Below are 24,631 nucleotides of genomic sequence, written 5' to 3'. Positions count from 1 at the left end.
TTGTATGGATGTGAAACTTGGACTTTAAACGCCGATATCATGAATAAAATCGAGGCGTTTGAGATGTGGTTGTATCGAAGGATACTAAAAATTCCATGGACTAGCAGAACCAGAAACGAAGAAGTTCTTCGAAGAATGGGACATCAACGAACTCTATTAAATGTTATTAAGAGGCGTAAACTAGAATATCTTGGACATATAATCAGAGGACCAAGATATGAGTTCCTTCGGCTAATTCTCAACGGTAAAATCGAAGGAAAGAAATGGATAGGACGGAAGAAACTCTCTTGGTTGAGGAATTTGCGGCAGTGGACAGGTTTGACAGCGGACCAATTGCTACACGTAGCGCAAGACCGAGATCAGTATAACAATATTATAAGCATGGTAGTCGCCGACGTTCCGTAGGGATATGGCACTCTAAGAAGAAGAAGATCTTTAATATAATTTTTACACATTTCCCATTGTTCAATAATTGTTAGATTCTCTTTAGTTATGTATTTAGTTTCGATATAGTTCTGAAACCTTTCTACCGTTTGCGGGTTTTTGAGGAGTTCAATATTAAGGCGCTTTGTTTTGGTACTTCTCTCCTTCTTGGTTTTTTAGATTCTACCCCGAATTCTTGTGCCAACTAGAAAATTATTTGAATCAATATTGGCGCCTCGATAGGTGCGGACATCCATAAGGTTGGAGAAGTGTCTAGCATCTATGATCACATGATCAATTTGGTTGTTCGTTAATCCATCAGGCGAGGTCCAAGTCCCCATATGTATTTTTTTGTGTAGAAAACATGTGTTTCCTACGATCACGTTCTTTGAGGCTGCGAAGGTGACTGCTCGGTGTCCATTCGAATTAGTATTATTATGGAGACTATATTTACCAATGTGCGGTAGATATATTTCTTCCCTTCCGATTTTTTCGTTCAGATCAACGATTACTATTTTAATGTCATTTCTGGGACAATTGTCATATGTTCTTTCTAATTCATCATAGAAATTGTCTTTTTCTTCGTCTTCTTTGTCCTCTGTTGGGGCATGTACATTAATAAGGCTAATATTAAAAAAAAAACGAGATTTTACTGTACTTAATATTGTAGGTATAAATTAAAATTTGGTAAAAATTGTCAGATACTCCCTTTTTGCTTATCACGGCAGTATTTTATGAGGCAGCGACTGGAGACGTAGAAGATGATGAAAACTTATAAAGGTGAAACCATATAGAACATATTAAGGACTTTTTAATTGAACACACAATAAACATGGATATAGACGCTTCTATATTCGTTGCGAATATACACCCTCAATGAAAGCGATTCGCGAACAATAAATTGTTGGAATAGCGTTGTATAAATCGCGCAGCGTCGACTTTGCCATGGTCGCCGTGCTCGGTGCTCGATGCTCTGTTTAAATTTCGTAAAATCGCTCGCGTTAGCCTTTGCTCTCAGTAGAGAACAGTACAGTAGGTGTACATCATTTAAAATTTACCCGTGTTTTTAATGTTACATGCATTTTAAGACCGCCGCACTCGCACGTAGCAGAGCCATGTCCAAAAATAAATTCCGTTGTTGGTTTAGTTACTTTCAGTCTTTTTTGGCAATCTTCTAATTACCGGAGGTGGCAGAGTGTATTCGATAGTTTGGATAAAATAGTGCCGATTTGTGTTCTGTCGGAAAATTTCTCCCTATATGTTTTGTGTGTTTTTTTGTTGTACCAGCTAAACATTTGGATTATGACAATTATTAAGCCTCAACTGCTTTCTTAATAAAAGTAAGTAAACCGAATATTGTTATATTTAGGTTCTGTATATTGTTTTCTATTTTTACTAGCGCACATTTAGCTTCAGTTTTACTGACATACGAAAATACCAGATGCCGAAAATCATCTTCATATAAATAACCAGATTATTTCATGTTGAGCTGTGTTTTGAATAAGTATCTGTAAGACAGAAATAGTTCATATATTCAGAATTTTGCAAAATATTTTTATTACCAACGAAAATACCTAGTGTTTCGAAAATAAGAAAAACATATAAAGAAGTATATAATGTGTAGAAATTACATAATTTCAGATACAAATTTAAACAATAAATATCAAAAGTTGATTAAATATTGTGTTTTTTTTTCAACTGCCAATAATTTTAACTCTTGAGGCTGTTTGGATAGAACTTCATTTCGTTAGGATCCTTAACCAAAGAAATATTTCTTCATCCTTATGCGCTTGTCGCGGTTTTTTCTGCCTCTCTAGAAGAAATATCGCATCTTCTCTTCATTGTCTGCGATCCTGTGCCAAATGGATGACGTCATGTAGGGATTTTCCCATCAGAGTCTTCATTTGGTCTGCTCATCTTGTTCGAGATCTACCTCTTGGCCTTAGGCCTCTGCCTTTCCTTCTACTACCAATAGTTCCATAGTCCCCGTTCTTCTGGCGAAGTAGCCGAAGAAATTTGGGTATGCTCGGTTCTCTTTTTTGAATAGCTTGTCCTGTATGTTCCAGAATTGATAGGTTTGCTTTGTATTCTGTCCAGGACTTGTAGATCCACATTTTGAAAGCTTCGATCTTACATCTATCGATTTTTTTGAGTCCATGTTAATCTGTGCATTAATTAATGTTTGTATTTTGAGAACGATTTCCGAAGTGGAAATTGAAACGTCAATAAACTTATTTTAACCTTCAATTGTAGCTTATTCCCATTAAAATAGTATCTACTTTAAAATTCCACAACAGAAGTTTGGAAGAAATACAGCGTTTGTGGTAGGATCGTAAAATATACAGAAATTGTGATATGAGCTAAAATAAATACTTGCGAAAACTATAATGGGTACAAGGATCAGCGTAGAAATGATTATTCAGATAAATTTCTGATATCTTTGGGTTTTTTGTGGTATTTGCTCATTTGGAGTACAACAAAAGTATTAAGCCTCATCTCCTTTCTGAATAAACGTATGTAGACTGTATTTTGGTATATTTAGGTTATATTATTTTCTATTTTTATATGCGCACACTCTATTGACATAGAAAAATGCCAGATGCTGGCTGAAAGTGATCTACACATAAATAACTCGACTTAAACCAGATTATTTCCTGGAGCCGTGTTTTTGATTCAGCATTTGTAAGATAAAAATGGTTTATCAATTCAGCATTTTGCAAAACACTTTTATTTTTTATATTACCGGGAAGATTTTATGTAAAATATTAAGTAAATGGAATGTGTTTAGATGTGCAGATGTATTATTTTATAGTTGAGGTTTATAAAAGCGCAGTTATTCTATAGAAATTGCGAAGTATTCTAATAAAGTTATACAATAAGGGCGTTTGTTAGTTTTGGTAATCAAAGTTGATTTTTTCTTGGGGTATTTCCATGTATGTATCTCATTTCTGTTTGACCTATTTAATATATTTGCCCTGGTTTAATAATAATTGTCAGCTCTTAGAGTGTCTTGTCGTATCGCGGGCTACGGATGGGCTTATCCCATTAGTTTGGTTTATACTTTACCAGAACAGTATAGTAATGCATTGGGATTCCCAACATATTTAAACAAGTGATAGAATAGAATAAACTGAAAAAAAAGAAGAAGGTATCTGCAATTAGAATCAAATTTGCTCTTGTGTTAATTTGTATTTACTTTTTAAGTTAGCGACTGTCGTATCTGTTTCGTTGGTGAAATAATTGTGTAGATATACAGATACACTCTGTATTACAACCTAAAACGTCGTTGTAACATTATAAACCACATAATTACTTAAAAAATAGATTGCCGCAACGAGTAAATTGCAAATATCCTTGGACTTCATTTAGGTAATCATTAAAATTGTTATTTTATTGTATACATTACCATACCTTCCTTCATTAACATATTCAGTCTTTATATACATGAAGTTAGCGATTAATAAACGTTACTGCGGTATTTCCAGCGGCAATTTGTTTCTTTATAAGTACTTGACGTGGGGAAGTTTAAAATCGGACAAAAAAGAAACGTGCATATCTAAAAAAACAACGATATGTTTGTTATATAATATTCTCTCGAAGGTTGGTTGTCTAACATCATGATGATTATCAACTTTACTACTACTCGAAATAGTTTGCTCCAATTCTCTCAATTTACGCAGTCATTTTTCAATGAATTATCGATTTTGGAAACTTAATTTTGTTCACAATTCGAGTAAATTCTTTAATCTAAGAGTAAAACCATCTCCTAAATCATTTGCTTAGACGTTTTATTATGAAGGGGTTGTGATTTCGATTGTGTCTTTAAATAAAGCATGGTCCTTCCCGTTTTAGGTCAAAAACAAAGAATCTTAGAAATCATAAGATTATATAGAACTCTAATTGCTTTCCTCCCCTCTCATTTGTGTTTAAAGCACACTAAATGAACGAGGCCGCGTTGCTCTGAGTCGGCAGAGATGTGGGAGTGGTTCTTTAGACATTTCCACCAGTACGCAAACTAAAATAAAATCGGAGAAAAGAAAAAGAAAAAAAGATGATAGCCGCTGAAGCTAAACCAGAAATGTTGAATGAATAAAACAAAGAAAACAAATGAATGTGTTCTAAGGTATGATCTATACCTTATCTATAATCTGATCTGTTGGGTGTCTCTGAAACGGAATCTTTCCGCTACGTATCGAGGGACGTTCTTGGGGGGAGAGACAGCTTGGATCTTCTTTCTGTTTTGCAAGTCTGTCCTCATGCGAGAGATTGGTATGTCAGGATGGGCAGTATGATGCTGTTGATGAGCCTTGTCTTTGTTCTGAATGTCAATTTGCTTCTTTTCTATTTCTTCTCCTTCTGTATGTTCTTGTAACATGAAATATGAACGTGGGTCCCTTATCCATGGTAACCCCGAGGTACTTTGCTTGATTTGAGCATCCGATGGGAATGTCGAACATCTCTAGTTGTTCAGCTGATAGGCCGCGTCTCTTAAACATCACTGCTTGGGTCTTCTCCGGATTTACTGCAATTTTCCAATGTATTCACCATTCTTCTAGGGCGTCTAGTAATATCTGAAGGTTCCTAGTTGCAATACTTAGTTACTATACTTGGCCACTATTGACGTGTGGTTTGCATAGAGTTTAATCATGATGCCTGATGTTTTCGTGACATCGGCCATGTATATGTTATACAGCAGCGAAGACAGAATAGCTCCCTGTGATAGTTCTGCCTCAGGAATTCCGACTTCGGATAGGACTTGTCTAATGCCAATCCTAAATTTTTGATTTGTGAGGTACGAGGAGAGTAGCTCTGTCGTGGCATTGCTGTGTCCATAGTTCTTCATTTTGTGAATTACTCCTTTGTACCAAACTCTGTCGAATGCTTTGTTTACGCTTTCTTTTGAATCTACACTTTTGAACTCTTCTACATACAGGCTTCGTCTAACTTAGCTACTAAAACTTCAGTTAAGTTTATGATTGGTTGGCATTTTTGATATATAAATAAATTCTCATGAGAATTTATCACTTTATGGAAACCTCGCTAGACAAATCTCACATTTAAAAAAATTTTTTGCAGCTTAATTTTCAGAAACAACAACGAATTTTAATTAACGTTCAAGAACTCGTACGAAATTCAATACCATTATTACTAAAACTGAATAAGAACCATACTAAAGCGGAACATGGTTAAAACGACCATTTCAAATTGATCTAGAATGTTTTGTAAACGGTATTGTTATTGTTTTCTCAATTTTACTAAAATGAGTTCATTTAATACAAATACTGCTAAAATATTTCTGCCAAGGTGATAATTTTGTTAAAAAAGAATAAAAAAAACTTAACAATTCCAGTCGTTGTTGTAATAATAAAACCCGAAAGGTTACTTGTCTTTGTTCATAAACCGTAAATCTATTTTTATTGTCTGTTTAAACAAATAGTTTCACACTTTGTTAAAATCTTGGTTTAAGATCTTTTGACCTCTTCCGATAACTAAATATACACAAAAATATAAGTCGTGTTTGAAGTTCACCATTTCAAAGTTCGACATTTGAAATTTTTCTATATTTATATAAAACAAATTTAAGTTTTACGATTTTAAACTGATAAGTATTTGCAGTGCAAAAGTTCTATCTTATATTTTGTTGAGTAACTTATTTACGTTAAGGATAATAAACCAAAATTTTAATCGAAAATCGTTCTCAAAATACAAAATTTTTTTTTTGTGTTCATCAAAAATTTTTTTAATAATTTAATTTTGTCTGCCTCATTCATAATGACAATGCCAATATATTTTACTGTAACGGGAATTAAAAGTCTCTATATTAATGCAAATATATTCGAATCGGTTTTGGGGATTTCTATGAACTAACTCGTTCTTCGAGATATTTCGTAGATTATCACTATTGTTGTCGATATTCGATATGTAGTCAGGACTTGTAAAACTTGTAACATTGTCCCGATCAGAAATTCCTGGCATCTTGTCCCAGTCGCCTTGAAGAAAAAAGTAACAGTCCACTGTTCTTGAAGAGCAGATTACTTTCGGATTAAAACATATATATATATATATATATATATATATATATATATATATATATATATATATATATATATATATATATATATATATAACAAGCGAGTCTTCTACAGCTGGCGCCGCTTCTCGCATCCTAATTTCCAGCTTCCAGCGTTTTCTGTCGAAGCAATCTTCAGTTGTTAAATCTCTGGCGGTCATTGCATCGTCGACATCGTCTCTCCAGGATCGTCTTGGTCTACCTCGTTTTCTTCTAGTTGGCGGAGTCCATTCTTCTATTTTTTTTTGGCCATCTATTTTCAGGCATTCTCTGAAGGTGTCCATACCAGTTAAGTCTTTTGGCTTCGATTGTGTCTATTATGTCTAGATCGATTTCCATTTCTCTCCGAATATCTTCGTTTCTCACCCTATCAAGTCTAGTGAGCTGGCAACATCGTCTCCAGTAGTTCATTTCCTTGGCCTTAATTTTTGATTTGTTTCTTTGGTTTATTTCCCAGAGTTCGGCGCCGTACAGCCCAATACTTTCTATTATTGTTTTATAGATTCTTCTTTTATTTTCTTTTGTTATTTTTTTATTCCATAATAGTCCGTGTAGCTGTCTGGTGGCTGATCTTGCTTGGCCAATCCTGGAGTGTATTTCTTCGCTACTTCCTGCTTTTGATGTTATTTGGACTCCCAAGTATTTGAAATTGTCTGTTGGTTTTATAGTTCCCATTTCGATTTGTAGGCTTTCTGGTTTTTCTCCTACAACTAAGTACTCAGTTTTTTGTATATTAATTGTGAGGCCCCATTTGGTATACTCATCTTCCAGTTTTCTAAGCATGTAGCCTACATCACTCTCGTCTTCAGCTAGAATGGCTTGGTCGTCAGCGAAGTGTATCGTGTACAATCTATCATCTCCGATTGGGATGCCCATATTGCAGCACTTTCTTCTCCACACTGAGAGTGCCTCATTTAGATATATTTTGAAGAGTGTAGGTGCTATGCAGCAGCCTTGCTTTAGGCCCTTACTAATAGGAATTTCTCTAGTTAATCTATTTCCAGTTTTAATGTTTGCCGTCATATTTTTGTAGAGTTTATTACTCACGGATTAAAACAATTCACGGTAATTTGTACACCAGTTTCAACCATGTTTCTCACAATCTTCCAATCTATTAGGTTTTCCAACTCATTACCTAACTTTTATAACGCTAATTTTCTTATGTTACAATGACACAATTTGTCTGAAGGAGTTTATCGTGCTCCATATGATCTCGTAGTGTGTGCTCTTTCGGTAGACGATCTTTTGGTCACCGGGTAAAGCAAAGATTTAGCCATCTTCTAAACGCAGCACTTTGCCAACTCTAGGTTGCCGATTTTTCAACTCGTCCAATGGATCAAACTTTTTGTTAGATACGGAAAGATTCCCTACAATCAGCTATGGAGACATCTTCTGGAACGGTAAAAAGATTTTCTTGAAATTCAATGGTACGTCGTATCTGGTATTTCTTTTATCTGCATAATTTAACATTCGTTGAAACTCAGTAACTATCCAGGTTTTGATGTTGAAAGTATTTGCTTCTGTGTAATTTGGGCCAGCATATTGGGCAAGACTATTTATCTGGTCAACCGTTTTTGAAGAACCTTTTAGAAATACGGAATCTTGATCTGGCCCCTCTAACTGGTCTCGTAATTATTGTTTTACGGTCAGGTATATGAAAATCATATTTAATCGCCACATGCGAATTTTTATTGTCTTTAAATAGTCCTTGTTAAATTTCTTTTCCAAAACCTTTAAATAGTCTTTACCAGAAGATCGATTATTCGAAAATGATTTTATAATCCTGAATACACATTGTTAACAATATCTTTATTCCAGAACCAAAACGATTTATTTACACCTATAATTTAATTAAAGTCTCTAATAACATCTTTATCAACGTCTGTTTTGCCTTGCAATTCTTAGAAGGCACAGGTTAAAGCAAAAATCTGAATTTGGTTTCGAAAATTAGTTTACGGATTTTAATATCAGATGTCGCTATTTGCGTCCATACGAAGCCATGTTAGAGTTGCTTCCTAAGACAAAAACGATTTATTTTCACGTTCAGAGCGACTGTGTCGTTCTGAAGAGCCCTTTTAGGGCGAAATACGTATAAGCGCATACACAGACGCAATGTACGTGAAATCAAATCCTAACTGTCTTTTTCCTCCAATTTAATTAATGTTTTCAAAGGTTATTGTTTTGTTGAAATTTATTTTTTAAATGACTGTTGCATTAAATGAAGTCGTCTTTTATAATAAAACAAATATATTCGAGCTGCATCTGGGAATTTCTGTGCACCGCCTTGTTTTTCGAGGTGTTTTCGGGTATTTCGGGTTTCATTTGGAAGTTCGGGTTCGGAATTTTAAAACTTCCAATAATGCACAAACTTTCTATGACTGTACCCTCCGAAAGGAGTGAGACTCTATGTTTTGCCAGGAATGACCAACTATTCACTAGACTTCTTATGTGACAATAATTTACTACAATCAAACAAACAAAGCAGCTTTAGTCATTAGAAAACTATCCGCATCCCTTTACTGGCCTTATTTCCAAAGATCAAGAAAAACTACTGAAAAAACCACAATACGAACACTTGTGTAACCAAAACAATGAAAGGGGCGTGGTTTAGACCTAAATATCTCGCTTGACCTTGTATAAAAATTTCAAGCAGCTGTAACTTGCAACAAACAGTCTTGTTGTTATCGTCATACGACAAAAGTGAAAAATTGCTCTCCCAAAAAAATTTTTTTTTCAAGTCGAGGAGCATTAATAAAGTGTGAGACAAATTTTGCATAAGGAATGTGTGTGCTAACCTTGCGTCCAGACTCCTAACTGCGGCACAGAAAATGCGTCGTAAATACATTTGTTCTGACACCCTGAACATCGAAATGAACTTAGATTTCTTGTCAGGGGTCATAACTTGTGACGACACACGAATTTTTAAATATGACCTTTAAACCAAGCGACAATCTCTGCAATGGAAGACTCCAAACTCTCCGAGTCAAAAAAGCGAGGACGAGCAAGTTCAACTGCAAGGCGATGTTGATTGTTTTCTTTGATATACATGTAGTTTACATGCAATAGATACCACAAAGTCAGATAGTTAATGAATATTATTATTTAGAGGTTTTACGAAAACTCAGAGAAAAACATTAACAAAAAGAGGCCAGAAATGTCGAAATAGAACTCTTTTGATTCTCTATCACTATAACGTCCCTGCTCAAATGCGCACTATTTTTCCAAAGGCAAAAAAAAGGTCACAGTCATAGATCACCCATCCTATTCGCCTGATTTAGCACCCTATGATTTCTACCTGTTCCCAAAATTTAAATCCTACTTGAAATGTACCCGCTACGAGTCTTTAGAAGACGTAGAACAAAAATCGGCGTAACTACTCAACGGCCTATCGAAACATGACGTCCAACACTGCTTTGCATAGTGAAAGGTTAGTGTGGAACGGTGTAGAGATGCGGAAGGAAGAGTTTTAAAGGGAAAAAATGAAGAATTATAAAAAATTGCTAAATAAATATATATGGTTAACTTAATTGTCAGACTTCGAGTATAAGAGGCTCTAAAGACGCGTCACAGTCCAAATCTCTTACTGTACACATTGTGTAGATCTCTGTATTGAAGAGATCAAAACTTGCAGAGAAAATGGCACCAAACCGATTATCGCGCAATAAGTTGCAGGAAATAATCAGCTGACATACTGCGCATGTCTTTAGGCTCATTTAACGCTTATTCTTCTGGGTTTGGGCACGTTTGAAAAGATTTGTATCACTCATATTGTTGCTTGAATAGAGAGATAAATGTATATACATATTTATAAGTTGGCCTCGGTTTCGTTTACTTATGTTACCAAGACCAAAACATGGGTTTTACGACTTTAAATATAATTTAACACCATCATATATCAACTATATAATCACTGTTTAGTTTTGCATTAATAACAAATCATTAAAGATAGGAAATGAGGCAAGGTTAAAATTTTACTGACAATCGGTTAGTAATCTATAGATTTTTAATTTTTTTTGGCAATATTTAGAATCGATGTCCATAGATTTACATTTCTGCATTCTTAGACCTTTAAACGTAACGTGCAGAATTATTGTTCATAGCGACATATAGGCATTATTTAGCGAATCCATGATATGTGAATGGCACAAACGTTTAATTTTACCTCTGTAGAGTTGAAGAGTTATTTAACAGTGCATTTGAAGATTCTAATGTTAAATGTACATGACGCTCTTGTGCGTCAACACTCCATTAGTATTGTACGAAGTATAATTTCATGTATGCAACCATGACCGGAGTGGGATAAGCGACCATTTATAGACTTTTGAAACCACAAAATCTAGGAACTATCACAGAAGCACCGACAACATCAAAAGGAAGAAAACTCCAACAAGTAGACGATATTTAAAACAGACATTTCGAAAAAAGCGAGCATTCATTTTATTTTGAAAATAAGATACCTACCTACTATGGACAAAGCTTTATCAGACTTAAGGCTTGCTTAAGAAGACAACATAACACCAACAGCAATCCAGAAATGATTACAAGAAGGATTTTGAAGATCACAATACCATTTTTTATGTAATAAACAAAATATGCAAAAGATTAAACGTCATTTTATACTTATACAATACTTAAAGAAACAATATATAAACTGCTAACAATGTAAAATCGCTATTTGAATTTAAATACGAAAGTTGAACACCACCCAACTAATAGTAGCTGTTTCGGTTAAAAAATAAACATATTAACATAAAAACCTGGTGGTTTTTATGTTAAAAAATTTTATGTTAAAAAATGGAAAATGGATAAAATTTTATTATATTCCCGAATGAAAACAATGAGCTTTACATGTATTAAAACAAATGAAAAAGGTTTATAATAGGGATGTATAATTATGATTAGGTTTTTTAGTCTAAACTATTTATTTATGAGGGTTCAAATTTAGCGGTAAACACTATACAGTATAATACCGCATAATTGTTTATGATTTCACCATTGATTTTTATACCTTCTCTTAAACCATCAATAGCTTCCCTGAACAGCATTTCCGAGTAAGTATTGAACAACGTCGGTGATAAAATGCAGCGCTGACGTACTCCCCGTTTTATCGTGAATTCTTGTGAGGTTTCGTTGTCTACTCGTACAGTTGCCGTTTGCTGTAAGTATACATTTTTACTTAGGTGTAAATCTTTGTCATCAATACTAGATTCTTTCAGTATCTAAAATAATTTTTGATGTTGCATCTTGTCAAATGCTTTTTCAAAGTCCATGAAGCATGCGTAGACTTCGCAATTTACGTCTCGAGCTCTTTGTATCAATACTTTTATGTAACACTGCTAATGTTTTCTTCAAGTTTGCTATATATTATATGCGATAGTGAATAACAGAAAGAAGGATTTTGAGTACATGGCTCATTAAGCTTATAATTCTGTAATCAGAGCATCTGGTGGCATTTGCCTTTTTGGGGAGAGGGATGAAGGTGGAAACTAGCCAATCTGTAGGAAATTTTGCAGTTTCATAGATTTTGTTCAGTAGACTCGTTAGGAGTTTGAGTTGGTTGTTTTCAAATAGTTTCAATATTTAAGCTTGTATGTTATCAGGTCAAGGTGCTTTGTTGGTTTTTAGTCTTTTTATTGCATATGTTACTTCACTGAGCGTTATTTCTGGTCCTGAGCATCCAGAAACACTGACTTCTGTCTGATTCTTTCGCTTTTTTAATTTTTTTCTTAACGATTTTGTTTATTTCTTTGTACCTTTCCTTATTCTTATTTCTGTGTTTTCTTTGTTCTTCCATTCAGTAGCGCACCTAGAATTTGCTTCTGGGGGGGGTTTGGTTGGTCACCGAAATTTTTTTTATCATGTTACCTCCATTTTGTGTCCATAAAATGTGTGAGCAACAGTGTCTGAATAGGGTCTTGGGGGGGGGTTAACCCCCCAAACCCCCCCTCTCCCCTGGGTGCGCCACTGCTTCCATTAGCTCTATTTCTTGTCTCATCCATGGCTGTTTCTTTATATTGTTTTCTGGTTTAAGTTTATTATCTACCACTGAATTACAGATATTTTTGATTTTATTCCACATATCATCCACACTTATGTTTTCTTGATTAATATCTGAGATTACCATGCTGTTTATTTTGTTGTTGATCTCCTCTTTGACTTCTTCTCTTGTGGTTTTATCTTTCAACTTATGGATGTCCGAACGTTTTTGTGCTTTTCTTTTATGGACTTTTTTCATGTGGAGTTTGAAACGTCCTAGTAAAAGATTATGGTCTGATGGGACATCTGCTCCCGGATATGTTTTTGCAGATTTACGGAATTCTAAAATCGTTTATTGATGATGATGTAGTCAATCTGGTTTCTAATCATTTTTTTTTTGGACAGTCAGCTGGAGATTTCCAGGTGTAGAGTCTTCGAGGTGGTAATTGGAAAAAGGTGTTCATTATTGCACTATCCGTTTCCTGGCAGAACTGAACAAGGCGGTCTCCTCTATCATTTCGCGTTCTTAGTTCAAAGTGTCCCACAGTATTGCCAACACCTCCTTTGCCTACTTTGGCGTTGAAATCTCCTAGCAGGATATTCACTTCTTGTTTTTTGGTATGTTTTAGGGATTCTTTTAATTTTTCATAGAATTTTTCTATTTCCTGCTCTGAGATTTACGAACTTGGAGTATATGCTTGAATAATGTTCACGTTAACTGGTTTAGCATTAATTTTGAGTACTGCAACTCTATCTAATCCTATAAAACTAAGTACACATTTGTTAACTTCTTTATTTACTATTATAGCCACTCCGTTTTTGTTTCTTGTTGTAGTATCTCCACAGTAGTATATTGTGTGGTTTTCTATTTCGTACTGGCCTGAAACTTGACACTTAGCTTTATTAAAGTGGGTGTTTCCTCGCTCGACAATGTAATGTATACTATCATTATTCAACTGAAGTTAATTTTTGCGTTTTGCTCCCATTTCGACTAAAAAATTCCATTGGCATATATTTTATAAACGTCTAAAATCAGTTTTTAAATAAATGTACCAACTAGATTTAAAAAGAATATTAATTGGATACAATAAAAAGTCACAAAATTTTATTTTGGGAGTGTCAAATTATGCTTTTTGTCGTGTTTTTTTATTTTAGAAGTGGAAACGAGCCGTTAAAATGTATGTCGGTCAGTGACATCAGTGCGTTAGGTTTTTAATATTGCGATCTAAATTTGAAACCATAATAAAACGTTTTTGTTTCGAATAGCCACATCTTAAGAGAAAACTGAGATAATAATATGTCTGTATCAGCGCATTTTTGAATGTGGAATGCGTTGTTTCTGTATGGTTGTTTTGCAATACAAACTCTGTATAGTATTAATTTTTATGCCGTGTATATTACTTAAGAGTGTAGGCGCAACAATGCTTTTTAAATGCATTCATTTTTTCGAATCCTGAGAAAACTAATAAGTATTTTTGATGAAAGACTACATTATTACCGAGGGCCGAAAGTCCCTCAAATCTTCTATAATGTTTATTTTAGTAAGTTACAGGGGTGAAAAAAAAAAGAGAAAATTAAGTGTGATTTTTAATTTCAAATATCTCATTCAAAAGAAACTTTTTGTTTATTCTAAGGGACTTTCGGCTGTCGGTAATAATGTAGTCTTTCATTCTGCGTTTAAATTTTTCAAAAATATTTATTAGTTTTCTCAGGATTCGAAAAAAATGCATTTAAAAAACATTGGCCCGAGTCTACTCGATGTAATAAATAAACTAAAGATCAGAATTTGTTTAAAAATTTTAACTCCAGTCGCTTAGTTTAAAACAACCTTACTAATCTCTGTTGATCAGATTGTATTACTTCTTTTTTTTAACTCGGTGCCAGTGTGGTAGATTAAAATGGAAAAACCTGTGTGGTGGGGTATCATTTTAAGCAGTTTTTAGAGCAGTAAGTTTTTAGAAAACATATTAGAACGAACTTAAATCAAAAGGAACTAGTGTTAAAAAACAAATTGCAAACTGAATACTTGAATATTCCAAAAAAATATTCCAAACACATACAGAATACATTTTATTTGTTTTTAGCTGAATAGCAAGAATCACAATGCACCACTGAATGCTCTAAACATAATATAACTTTTTTAAAAATCACACAATTATAAAAGGTTATTAGGTTTGCAAATTTACAGAATCACCCAAGCCAGATCCTGCGAGAGATTATAAGATATGGTGCGTTCCGTCGATGGAAGCACCAAAGACCAACACAGCATCATCCTGGCAAACATATAAAGTCTAGATAATTCGTAGCTCTACCAACAGAAGAAGCCCCAGCACGCAGCACTGGCAATTTTAATAACTGATGTTTATTTTTAGGACAGACTTAAAAAAAAGAAAATTAAATAAATAAAGGCTTTGGCCACCAAAAATTAACAAAACTGTGGACGAAGCGCCTAAATCCTCGGTCACCGAGTCGCCGAACTGGTCGCAGCTCGGAGCGAAGACTCAAGAAGCGATCAAGCAATTTCAGTTCGATGATACGTCACTAGAGAAAGCAGGAAAGTAGCGCCCCACTCTAGCCTGCATTGATCGGGTTAGGATATCGTGTTGAAGTTCTTGTACCCAGGACTTCCATAGGAAAAGCATATGGCTGATAGTGAGCCCCTATTACGCATCAGAGGTATAGGGGGCAAAGGGATGGTCTGGAGCATTGGAGCGCGGTGGAGTGGTTCCTGATAACACGAATCAATACACTTCGCTTCAATGAATTGTAACACCCAAATGTCATTCTAAGGGGTGTGCAAGTCTGTCTGACTGGATTTAATCAAATTACTGAATTATAAAAGGTCTAATTTCTTTTACCTGGTTGCACTTCATCATTTGTTGCAGTTCCTTCAGGATAGAGTTGTAAATTTCGCGAAAGGCTTAAGTTGGTAGATCGAATTTGTTTGTATTTTGTTAGTAACTGTATTGCAAAATTGAAGGAAAAAGGGCCCCAGGATGAAGAAGATTATCCTGGCTTGCTAACCTAAGATCATGGTATAGAAAGACCTCAACACAGCTATTCCGTATAGCAACCAACAAAGTCATCATAGCCAGAATTATCGCCAACGTTGGGAACAGACATGCATCCTAAGAAGAATAAGAAACTGTATTGCTAATAATGTTAAAAATTCCCTTCGTTTTGTGCAAAAATCGCCATGATTTTGTTGATATATTATCGTATAAAAAATTGTAATGGGCCACCTTTTGCTATTACCTGCAATTGCAATTACTCCAACTTACATCACTTACCCAAACTTACATCAAAAATAGAACATCTATCTTATTATATCTTGTCACAGTGCTGTCTGTTTTAAATAAATAATTTCAATAAATAACACACATTTTCAAAATATACCTCTTTAATAAATTTAAACAACTTTTAAATAATAACACATCACATTTAATTTTCAACAAGCAATTTACACAATACCTACATTCCTAGTCTAGTTATTAATATCTTTTCTCCTCCAGAACTATTACTTTATTCGTTAAATAGTGTCAGTAAAATCGATGATCACCCGTCACCAGTTTATCTTAACGGATTTTTAAACTATGTTTTCTCAAACATTTAATAATAATCCTTGTATCGGCATGTAAGTAATATTTATTTAATATCAATTTTACTAAATCATTTTTCACTTATTTTTTTATTTAATCAATTTAAATTCATATTTAGTAATCACACACATATAATATTGCCGTAATTGCTATATATTCTGTAACAGACAGCACCCTAGTACGGGTTAGTATATTTTCAGCATTTAGTTTACCATGTACCGTTGACCTGAAGATGCATAGTAAATTATAGTATGCAAAACCGGTCGTTGGTGGTAGAATAATTTGATTGTGAGTAAGTTTTATTTTTATTTCTTTTTACCTATTTGAAATGGACTCACACAGGCAAAATATTCAAGCTTGAATAGATAGATTATGTTGTCAACTATTAATGACGCCCGGATAAAGATTCATAGATTCTACTGTTCATAAAATTGTTCAAAGTGTAATAAAGGATGTTTTCATCGACGATGACGTTGTGTAATATAGTTGATATCATAGTTTATATAATGCGGCATGTAAATTAGGATCGTTGCGGAGTATAGAAATAGAGCACAGGTAGTTTCTAAAAATATTAAACGAGCAACATAAAAATGAACAACTTATTTTTGTCCCATAAAATATAAATATTGAAAAACATGTCAATATCGTTGTAAATAGATATTTCATCATTTACTGTATTGGAACTAAATAAATCTTTAATGATGAAAATAAATGAGTATTTGAAAACTTGACTTATAAAAAATTCATAGTGCAAAAACTAAGAAATACGATATAAATCAACTAAAAGACAACAATAAAAGAAAAAGTACAAAAAACGCCTAATAGAAGAAATGTGGATCCATGGAAAAGGAATATAATAACACACTACCTTTCCTGGATGTTTTAATCTCTAAGAACGATACTGGGTATGAGACTCAGGTGTATAGAAAACCAACACATACTAACAGATATTTAAATGACAAATCAAATCACAATATCAATATTAAATAGGGAATCATTAAAACCTTATACGATAGAGCCAAAATTGCTTGTTCTAACGAAAATTCGTTCTTGGAGGAAAAACATTTGTTAACATCTGTTTTATTAAAAAATGATTATTCCGTTTATAAATAACACATTGAGATCTATTTTATCTTATACTAAACCTAACAATGAACAAGAAAGAACAAAGAATTGTAGTTATAAAATACCTTATGACTGCGATCAGATTTATTTAGGTGAAACATCAAGACTATTAAATGTTAGAATAAGTGAACATCAATCTTATATTAAAAAATAGAGAATTTGATAGATCTCAAATATGTAAACACGCATGAGAAAATGAACATAGGGTTCAATGGAATGATTCAAGTAGAATCCTAAAAGAAACAGATGGTAAAAAGAGAAAAATCAAACAAGCGCTCTAATTATGCAGACCAGTTGTGTCGCAAATTCTTCAGCAGAATGCAGGAGGATCTGGTTACCCATACTAAAAGAGGAAGTTAATAACGAGAAAATACCAGTATTAGTAAGTCAGTAACATATCGAGGATACACCATTTATATTTTTTAAATAACAAACATATAAAATCAGAATTTGCTGTTTATTGAGAGTAAACTAAATGCAACACCAAATACTTACCATGTCGGGATAGTATTATGAGGTTTTTTCCTGGTTTTTTCCTCATAATTTGCTATGGAATCATTAACAGGAGAATTTTACTGTCATCGTGGCATGTGGTTGTCTTTTTAAAGACGGGTTACATGCTGTGATTTTTGCTGACGGATATTCTCAAGTTTAAGTTGATCTTACAATAAAGTCGTCCCAGGAACGCAACTCATCAATATTGGCAATATCATTTTAAAGCCGTCTACTTTAAAATGTATAATGTATGTCTGAATTGTCAATATAAATGAGTCAGATAAAATTAAATTATTAGAAGAATTTTTCACCAAGTAACAAAAATCAAAATTTGTTTAATTTATGAATGTTGGTATTTTGAGAACGATTTCCGAAGTGGAAATTGAAACGTCAATAAACTTATTTTAACCTTCAAGTGTGGCTTATTTCCAAATAGTATTGACTTTCTGACTCTCTATAGAATAAAAGTTACTTAAAATTTAATCATCTATAGATTCCCGTGATTATTTTCAGGGAAAGAATTTTCGGCAATCACCCCTGAGGCTGAAGCACACATCGGCGTGCATTCGGCATTTATATAACTTTTCCTATTTGAGCACTTTCCCATAAACTCACCAAATTTCAAGTGAATCGGTTCAATCCGACTACATATTCACACTTCTGATCATTTATTTCTACGGAATGTAGAGTAAATCAAAGTTGTAGCGTTTTAAATTTTTTTAACTACGAAATATTTATATATTAAAAAATTTTCTAATACCTCGTGGACCATATACATAAATCTGTTTGTCTTTATTTACATTCAAATCCTCCAAAGAAAAAATCGAGTTACGAAGTTAAAATAATCAATATAATATGTGTTATTTTTACGAATTTAAAAAAGTTGTTTTGATTTAAGGCTAAATCCCCGGTTTGTCAAGAAATTTTGTTGTGAGAACAGGTTAGATTTGAAAAGGGTGGCCGAGAGACAGAAAGATCGGCCAAGGGGAATAGGAGTCAAGCAAGAGATTTCAGACTAGAAAGATGTTTGGGCGATTTTGAATCAGGAGTCGATTCATTTTTTTTTTGTGTTATGTCTTAAGACCGGTGAAAGGTTGGATAATACTCTTTTGCAATAATGCAGTTTAGAACAGAGTATCAACCATAAGATTTGTGCAGTACACCGGAACTGATGAAATTTTGAAAATGATTATATAGGATGTCCCACCAGCTTTGTTGTCATTTGCCTGCTTGATCCAACCCTATCTACGTCATATCTTCGTTCCTGAGTATAGAAATGGTTTCCCTTTTGTTCCAGTTGAGAGTTTTGTCCTTGCAGCTCCAATCCCAGAGATAGTAGCAAGTTTTTCACAGTTAAGTGGCAAAGTTTGTGAATTAAGGTAACAATTAACATATTATTTTTTCCAAATTAAATAGACATTATTTTTGATAATTGATAATTGCTTTCATTAAAATAAAAGAATTTGTAATATTTAAAGTTTTATTCATATATAAGGTTAAATGTTAAGATATTTTCATAAACAAGGATATCCTTAATTTTTAATAATCTAATTTGGCTATATTAATAAATAACCTAGGAACCATTTCGAAAATTTTTGTAGCAATCTCCTTTGTAAACAGATAAGCACGTAAGTTTTTGTTAATTTTATTATTATGTTATTTAGTATGCTTCTTGTGCAATCTGTATTTTTGATAACTTTTTGTTTGAGACAAGAATAAATGTTTAATTTATTTCTCCAACCATTTTGTTTATTTTAGTTTAGAAAAATCTCCTAACCCCTGTTTGTGTTTCTTTATTTTAGGAAGGAAGAACCTTTCTTTCCTCCAGTAAGATTAGGATCCTTCGAATCGGCGCCCTTATTTTAAAATTGCTAGAAGCCCTTTCTTGTTATCCATTTTTTCCCAGTTGTCCAGGAGATTTGTGTAAGTATCCCTTTATTTCATTTTCTGGTAGTTACAAATCCAATCCGACACCCTTGTCATTCACTTATCCACGACCCAGCTCTCCAACAACCCCCTGAGTGCCGTTCGCACAAGTAACGATTGTTTTGCTTGCTCTATCTTCGCCCCCATAGTTTTTGTCCCCAATTTTCTACCCCTATGTTCTTACCCTGAGGTAGGCAAAATTTATCCTTACAAAGTAAAGCTACAAATAGGCACCGTAATAAATTATTTCGATATCGTCTGATACTAGAGTACTCCATTTAGCATCGATATTACTAATAAATGTAATATTTAAATAAAAAGTTTATGCTGTCACAACTTTTCCAATTGTCTTTATGACCAATATAGAGTTGCACGATAATCAATTGTTAAGCGGATATTGTTAAATAAAGTAATCTCCGATTTTAATTAATTTAATCTTCTATACGTTTAATTTAATACCTATCTACAACGTTTAATCGGTGTAAAACACAATGGTTATTTAATTAAACGTTTAACCGACAATAACAAAAATGAAGAAACCTAACAAAGCCCCAGTCGCGTAAAAAATGCGGTCACTCTCAACGTTTTCACTCTCGACCCGAAATTAAAAATATAGTGATCTCATCCAAGGACGATTCTAATCAAAACAGACGAAAATAATATTTAGCTCCACTTTTTTGTTCTCGGCCCCCGGCCTGTCTATAATACATAACTGAAAACTTGTTGATTTTGAATAAATAATCATTTATACTGGGAAGCTATAACCGATCATTAAAAGGTACGTTTGCTTATCGCGAGGACACGGTTCTCATCCCAGAATTATTGTTCCAAGTACAGGACGTTTAGTGCTGCGCATGATTAGGTCTATTCTAAAACTACTTGACGTTGGTTCATAACTGCGTACCAAAAAGTTTCGGAGCCTTTCGTAACTAGAATTTGCTTACTATTTAAATGGGAATAAGCCACAAATGCCACAAGAAAATAGCTTCAGAACAATAGAATTTGCTTATACCGTATTTATCAACATAAGGTATATCTTCTTCTTCTGGTTCCTATCCGTTTCGGATGTTGGAAATCATATTGGCAATCATGACCTTGCTCGCTGCGGCTCGAAACAGCTCCGTTGAGGTTTTCTTAAACCATGTTCTTAAATTCCGCAGCCATGATATTCTCCTTCTACCGGGTCCTCGCTTACCTTTGACTTTACCTTGCAATATAGTCTGCAGCAGGGAGTAACGGTGCTGATTTCTCATAACGTGTCCCAGATATTGCAATTTTATACGTTTGATCGTAAACACAATCTCTATTTCCTTCTTCATTTTTTCTAGAACTTCCTTGTTCGTGATCCTTGCTGTCCATGATATTCTCAGCATTCTTCTATAGTTAAAGCCACATCTCAAATGCTTCAAGTTTTTTAATAGTGGTGTCTGTAAGCGTCCATGCCTCCGCCCCGTGCAACAACACAGAGAAAACATAGCATCTCAAATGTCTCATTTTTGTATCTAGTGATATGTTGTGACTTTTGAAGATGGCGCTCATTTTGTTAAAGACCGTTCTTGCCTTTCCTATGCGGCACTTTATTTCCTGTACATTGCTCCACTGTTCGTTTAATAGTTCCCAGGTAGCAATACTGTTTTACTCGCTCTATTTGCGTCCCATTGATGTATAGATGAGCCCCATTTATATTCTCCTTGCTGATAATCATTTGTTTCGTTTTGTGGGTATTAATGTTTAGTCCGTACTGTTGACTGTACTCGTTTATTCTGTCCATTAGCCTCTGAAGTCCCTCTAAACTATCTGCTATCACCATGGTGTCGTCGATATTGTTTACTCTTTCACCATTTAGAAGGATGCCTTCGTCTATTCCGTAAACAGCCTCGTTAAAAATTTTCTCTGAATACATATTAAATATCAACGGCGATAGGATACATCCCTGTCTAACTCCACGTAGTATTTTTATGTGATCTGTTTCTTCCCCGTTAATTTTCATGTATGCGGTCTGATTCCAGTAGAGTTCTGAAATTATTCTGAGGTCTTTGTCATCCAGGTCTGCTTCTTTTAAAATGTTTATCATCTTTTGATGTTGAACTCTGTCAAATGCCTTTTCATAGTCGATCAAGCACGCGTATAAGTCGCAGTTAACGTCCCTGAATCTTTGAATCAGTACCTGTACTCCGAAAAGTGCCTCTCTGGTACCCACTGCGTTAATGAAGCCGAACTGTCTGTCCGATATTTGTTCCTCGCACTTCTTATAAATTCTTCCATGGATGACTCTAAGAAACAGTTTCAACATGTGGCTCATTAGGCTGATTGTTCGATATTCTTCGCACTTTTTAGCCCCCTGTTTTTTTAGGTATCGCTATGAATTCTGATTCTAGCGATTTATCAGGGATGATTCCTGTATTGTATATTTTATTGAAGACAGCCGTGATCCAATTTATTCCTTCTTCCTCCAAGAGGTTTAAAAATTCAGCTTCGATATTATCAGGCCCTACAGCTTTCCTGCTTTTCATCCGTTTTATTGCTTCTTCTACCTCGGATTTAAGTATGTCCGGGCCCGTCATCCTCTCTAAAAATGGATGCCTATAATCCGTTCTTTGATCTTGAAAAAGTGTCTCCAAATATATTCTCCATTTGTCTTTCATCTCTTGGGTGTCAATGATTAATTTTCCATTGGTGTCTATGAGTTTCATTTGTGTTCGCTTTTTAAAAGTACCCGTTATTTCTTTTAACTTTTTGTGTACATTAAAATTGTCATGCTTGGCTTGTAGTCTTTCTATTTCTTTACATTTCTCTACAGCTTCTTTTTCTTTAGCTTCTCTTATTTTTCTTCTGATGTAAGCCTGCATTTTTTTTATATTCATCTTTATTTCCTTTAATTAACCTTCTGCGTTCCATTAAGTGAAGGATTTCTGGAGTCATCCAAGATTTCTTCTTTGTTTCTTTGTTTGATTTTAGCAGAGAAGAGAAACAGATTTCTTGTTTAGTTTTCTTAATTATTTCTTCGAATTGATTGATTTCTCGTTGGATGTTATTTTCTTCTTTTAGTTGTTTAACTTGGTTGTTAATATATTCCCCCACTTGCTTTTTATTGTCTTCAGTCTCACATCCATAACTCCCACTAAAGGTATGTGGTCAGATTCAATGTCCGCTCCTGGATATGTTTTGACAGATTTAAAACTGTTTCTGAATCTTCTATTTATCAATATATAATCTATCTGGTTTCTAATTACGTTATGGGGTTTATCTGCTGGTGCCTTCCATGTATACAATCTCCTCGGTGGTAGTTTACAAAATGTGTTTAGAACCACTAGCTTGTTATCTTCTGCGAATATTTCTAGTCTGTCACCTCTTTCGTTTCTTTGTCCTAACCCAAAAGGTCCGATTAGAGACGTTTTCCGTTCGGCCCCAAGTTTTACATTGAAATCCCCCATTATGATGCTGACTTCGTGTTTAGGTATTCGTTCTAATATATCCTCTATGCTTTGGTAGAGAGTCTCTACTTCCTCGTCGTCTTTATCTGCAGTGGGAGCGTATATTTGTATTATGTTTACATTCACTGGATTGGCTCTTATTTGCAGTAGTATTACTCTGTTGGACACTGGGACAAAATTTAAAATACATCTACTAATTTTTCTTGTTATTATCACACCAACTCCATGCTCTAGTTTTCCATCTAGTGACACTGAGTAGAATATTCTGTGATCTTTTTTGTCAATGCTTCCTGTTCCGGGCCATCTCATCTCGCTTATTCCCATTATGTCAATGGCCATTCTTTCCATTTCCTGACTGGCATTGTCTATTTTTCCACTCCTTGCCATAGTTTTCACATTCCATAAGGTATATAATTGGTAATAATATGTCTTTGTTTAAATTGTCTTTTTTGCATTCGTCGCATTTTGTTATCGCTAAAAATGAAAGAGAGCTGCCAGGGAAAGTATGAGACTTAGATTGAAGAAAATCGCTGTTTGACTCCCAGCATACCACCGTATAGCAAAGAACCTCCTATCGATATAAAACACTTCCATACAATAGTACAATCTATTTTGAAATTCATCTCTGACATTGCTTAACACGTCTGCATTTAGTTGTCGACATTCATCGTGTATTCTTTATCGTAAATCATCTAGAGATTCTGGTTAAGTAGCATAAATCTTTGTTTTTAAATACCCCCATAAGAAGAAGTCTAGGGGTGTTAAATTAAGTGACCTAGGTGGTCAATCCATCATCTGTTCTCTTCTACCTATCCAACGAGCGGGAAAAGTTTCGTTTAAAAATTGTCGCACTGGTAGAGCAAAGTTTGGAGGAGCTCCATCATGTTGAAATACAACCAAATTTTCGGAAAGATTATCATCATTTTCTACTATTGTTCTAATACGATCAACCACTTACCTAAGTAACTCAAGATACGATGCACCATTTAAGTTTCCAGTGAGAAAGAAGGGTCCGATAATGTGGTCACCTAGACCACACCATACGTTTAATCTTTGAGGATGCTGTGTGTGAAATTCACGTACAACATGTGGATCACTCTCAGCCCAGCATCGGCAATCATTTCTTTCAAACCATTTAATGAGAATGCGCATTCATCCGAGAAGCAAACATTGTTTAATGATGCATTGCGGGGGGGGGGGCATATGTACCAGCAACCTTAAATATAATATATTGTCTCCCCCATCAAATATTAATTGACGTGTTTTTGCGTTTTTCCTAAAAATCAGAAGTTCAAAAGTTATTTAAAGTGGATAGTTTTATCTTAAAAGCATTGTATATTCGGCTTTTTCAGCAAAGCTTTTGCTCAAATCATAAACTTTTGCTAATATATATATATATATATATATATATATATATATATACAATATATATATATATATATATATATATATATATACAATATATATATATATATATATATATATATATATATACAATATATATATATATATATATATATATATATATATATACAATATATATATATATATATATATATATATATATATATATATATATATAT

At 34.0% G+C, this 24,631-nt stretch overlaps 1 protein-coding gene across 1 annotated transcript in view; it reads left to right on the top strand.

The window, feature by feature from the left end:
• The first annotated feature begins 1,379 nt into the window (after positions 1-1,379).
• LOC140435172 (uncharacterized) overlaps positions 1,380-24,631 on the top strand; it is a 405,909-nt gene continuing 382,657 nt past the window's right edge. Inside the window, exon 1 of the mRNA XM_072523926.1 lies at positions 1,380-1,763. The gene's annotated coding sequence lies outside the window, so the exon portion shown is untranslated. The remainder of the gene's footprint in view (positions 1,764-24,631) is intronic.

This window comes from Diabrotica undecimpunctata, chromosome 2, assembly GCF_040954645.1.
Source record: "Diabrotica undecimpunctata isolate CICGRU chromosome 2, icDiaUnde3, whole genome shotgun sequence".
Classification (NCBI taxonomy): Eukaryota; Metazoa; Arthropoda; class Insecta; order Coleoptera; family Chrysomelidae; genus Diabrotica; species Diabrotica undecimpunctata.
This window is presented reverse-complemented; position numbering and strand designations above follow the sequence as displayed.